This window comes from Nerophis ophidion, linkage group LG13 (genome assembly GCF_033978795.1).
Source record: "Nerophis ophidion isolate RoL-2023_Sa linkage group LG13, RoL_Noph_v1.0, whole genome shotgun sequence".
Taxonomy (NCBI): Eukaryota; Metazoa; Chordata; class Actinopteri; order Syngnathiformes; family Syngnathidae; genus Nerophis; species Nerophis ophidion.
Window position 1 is genome coordinate 3924795 of NC_084623.1, and position 6000 is coordinate 3930794.

Genomic DNA, 6000 nt, shown 5'->3' on the forward strand with positions numbered 1-6000 from the left:
AAAAATAAATTAATTGCAAAAATATTCAGTTCAAATAAATGTTGTGCAAAACCCCAAAAATTATGTGCAAAAATATTTGTTGTTTATTAAACTTAAGACTGAATTTTTCTGCAACTAATTTTTACACGCAGACTTTGGAAGCTCTGTATTTGAACAAAACACTTCTCTAAACACACAAAAATGTAATAAAAATTAAGGTTGAAATTTTTACACACATAAAACTCAATGACATCATTTCAGTGTCCAGAAAAGGTTTTGTAACAAAGACACAAATGAAAAAAAAATACAAAGACTATTTGCTCCTTTGATGTTGTGCACGCTCCTACGGGCCTTTATTTTGCAGCCAGACCTCCACACGGCGGCCCCATTGGAAGGCTGGCGGCTCACTATTTAGCAAGCGCGCAGGCCTTGTCGTGCAGTAAAGTTGTCGGCCTGATGTGGGAGATCTCTCCCTCCTTTTGGAGCAGACTTTCTGCCTCCATAATTCATACATTTACCTTACTTGCTTCTGCGTGCGGGGACCTCCTGCATATTTCAGGCCCGGCATTCAGGGATTTTCTCTCATGCTCTCCTGCTTTGTTCTCATCACGCAAGCGGCCGCCATCCCGCCAACACAAACACGCCAAACGCCGTCGTGTCCGGCGGCGGCGAAGCATACGTGCAGCTCGGACACGTCGGGCGACTGAAATGGCGACGTTGGCGGCGGGGCCGAGCCAGCCAGCGAGGAGACGAGGAGACGAGGCTTGCGTGAGTGTTTTTCACACAAACACTTCCCCAAAAAGCCAGCGGCCCCTCAAGAGAAGTATCCAATCTTTCTCACACGGCCATGCATGCGGAAGGAAGGCGGCCACTCGCCAGCTCCCCGCCGAGCACACATGGCGGGCAAAAATAGACAACATCAGCTCGCCCGCAAGAAAATATGTCTGAGGTCCTTCTCAGATAAAATGATTGTCTGCGTCAAAGTGAACTAATTAACTAACTAATTAACTAACGTGATTCATCAACAACAAATCTTGCATAACAATTCAATGAATGGCTTATACTTCTTTAGCACTTTTCTACCTTTGACACATTTCCACTTTCACACATTCACACACACATTCACCCATTCACACACATGTTCACACACATGTTCACACACACATTCACCAATTCACACACACATTCACCCATTCACACACACATTCACACACACATTCACACACACATTCACCCATTCACACACATGTTCACACACATGTTCACACACACATTCACCAATTCACACACACATTCACCCATTCACACACACATTCACACACACATTCACACACACATTCACCAATTCACACACACACTCACCCATTCACACACACATTCACCCATTCACACACATGTTCACACACATGTTCACACACACATTCACCCATTCACACACACATTCACCCATTCACACACACATTCACCCATTAACACACACATTCATACACACACATTCACACACACATTCACACACAAAATCATACAGACATTCACACACACACTCACTCACACACACATTCGCACACACATTCACACACAAATTCACACACACGTTCACACACACATTCACACACACATTCACACACACGTTCACACACACAATCACACACACACATTCACACACATAATCACACACACATTCACACACACATTCACACACACATTCACACACACACTCACACACACATTCACACACACAATCACACACACATTCACACACTCATTCACACACACAATCACAAACACATTCACACACACATTCACACACACAATCACACACACATTCACACACACAATCACACACACAATCACACACACATTCACACAGACATTCACACACACAATCACACACACATTCACACACACAATCACACACACATTCACACACACAATCACACACACAATCACACACACAATCACACACACATTCACACACACATTCACACACACAATCACACACACATTCACACACACAATCACACACACAATCACACACACATTCACACATACATTCACACACATTTATACAGACATTCACACACACACTCAAACACATGTTCACACACACAATCACACACACATTCACACACACATTCATACAGACATTCACACACACACTCACAAACACATTCACACACACGTTCACACACCCATTAACACACACATTCACACACACATTCACACACACAATCACACACACAATAACACACAATCACACACACATTCACACACACAATCACACACACAATCACACACACATTCACACAAACAATCACACACACAATCACACACACAATCACACATACATTCAAACACACATTCATACAGACATTCACACACACACTCAAACACACATTCACACACACAATCACACAAACATTCACACATACATTCACACACACATTCACACACACATTCATACAGACATTCACACACACACTCACAAACACATTCACACACACGTTCACACACCCATTAACACACACATTCACACACACATTCATACACACAATCACACACACAATCACACACACAATCACACACACATTCACACACACATTCACACACAATCACACACACAATCACACACACATTCACACACACATTCATACAGACATTCACACACACACTCACAAACACATTCACACACACGTTCACACACCCATTAACACACACATTCACACACACATTCATACACACAATCACACACACAATCACACACACAATCACACACACATTCACACACAATCACACACACAATCACACACACAATCACACATACATTCAAACACACATTCATACAGACATTCACACACACACTCAAACACACACTCACACACACAATCACACACACATTCACACACACATTCATACAGACATTCACACACACACTCACAAACACATTCACACACACGTTCACACACCCATTAACACACACATTCACACACACATTCACACACACAATCACACACCCAATCACACACACAATCACACACACATTCACACACACAATCACACACACATTCACACACATATTCACACACACAATCACACACACAATCACACACACATTCACACACATATTCATACAGACATTCAAACACACTCACACACACATTCACACACACAATCACACACACATTCACACACACACTCACGCACATTCACACACATTCACACACACAATCACACACACAATCACACACACATTCACACACATATTCATACACACATTCACCCATTAACACACACATTCATACACACACATTCACACACACATTCACACACAAAATCATACAGACATTCACACACACACTCACTCACACACACATTCGCACACACATTCACACAAAAATTCACACACACGTTCACACACACATTCACACACACATTCACACACACGTTCACACACACAATCACACACACACATTCACACACACAATCACAAACACATTCACACACACATTCACACACACAATCACACACACATTCACACACACAATCACACACACAATCACACACACATTCACACAGACATTCACACACACAATCACACACACATTCACACACACAATCATACACACATTCACACACACAATCACACACACAATCACACACACAATCACACACACATTCACACACACATTCACACACCCATTAACACACACATTCACACACACAATCACACACACAATCACACACACATTCACACATACATTCACACACACATTTATACAGACATTCACACAGACACTCAAACACATATTCACACACACAATCACACACACATTGACACACACATTCATACAGACATTCACACACACACTCACAAACACATTCACACACACGTTCACACACCCATTAACACACACATTCACACACACATTCATACACACAATCACACACACAATCACACACACAATCACACACACATTCACACACACATTCACACACAATCACACACACAATCACACACACATTCACACACACATTCACACACAATCACACACACAATCACACACACAATCACACACACATTGACACACACATTCATACAGACATTCACACACACACTCACAAACACATTCACACACACGTTCACACACCCATTAACACACACATTCACACACACATTCATAAACACAATCACACACACAATCACACACACAATCACACACACATTCACACACACATTCACACACAATCACACACACAATCACACACACAATCACACATACATTCCAACTCACATTCATACAGACATTCACACACACACTCAAACACACATTCACACACACAATCACACACACATTCACACACACATTCATACAGACATTCACACACACACTCACAAACACATTCACACACACGTTCACACACCCATTAACACACACATTCACACACACATTCACACACACAATCACACACCCAATCACACACAAAATCACACACACATTCACACACACAATCACACACACATTCACACACATATTCACACACACAATCACACACACAATCACACACACATTCACACACATATTCATACAGACATTCAAACACACTCACACACACATTCACACACACAATCACACACACATTCACACACACACTCACGCACATTCACACACATTCACACACACAATCACACACACAATCACACACACATTCACACACATATTCATACACACATTCACCCATTAACACACACATTCATACACACACATTCACACACACATTCACACACAAAATCATACAGACATTCACACACACACTCACTCACACACACATTCGCACACACATTCACACAAAAATTCACACACACGTTCACACACACATTCACACACACATTCACACACACGTTCACACACACAATCACACACACACATTCACACACACAATCACAAACACATTCACACACACATTCACACACACAATCACACACACATTCACACACACAATCACACACACAATCACACACACATTCACACAGACATTCACACACACAATCACACACACATTCACACACACAATCACACACACATTCACACACACAATCACACACACAATCACACACACAATCACACACACATTCACACACACATTCACACACACAATCACACACACATTCACACACACAATCACACACACAATCACACACACATTCACACACACAATCACACACACATTCACACACACAATCACACACACAATCACACACACATTCACACATACATTCACACACACAATCACACACACATTCACACACACAATCACACACACAATCACACACACATTCACACATACATTCATACACACATTTATACAGACATTCACACAGACACTCAAACACATATTCACACACACAATCACACACACATTGACACACACATTCATACAGACATTTACACACACACTCACAAACACATTCACACACACGTTCACACACCCATTAACACACACATTCACACACACATTCATACACACAATCACACACACAATCACACACACAATCACACACACATTCACACACACATTCACACACAATCACACACACAATCACACACACATTCACACACACATTCATACAGACATTCACACACACACTCACAAACACATTCACACACACGTTCACACACCCATTAACACACACATTCACACACACATTCATACACACAATCACACACACAATCACACACACAATCACACACACATTCACACACACATTCACACACAATCACACACACAATCACACACACAATCACACATACATTCAAACACACATTCATACAGACATTCACACACACACTCAAACACACATTCACACACACAATCACACACACATTCACACACACATTCATACAGACATTCACACACACACTCACAAACACATTCACACACACGTTCACACACCCATTAACACACACATTCACACACACATTCACACACACAATCACACACCCAATCACACACACAATCACA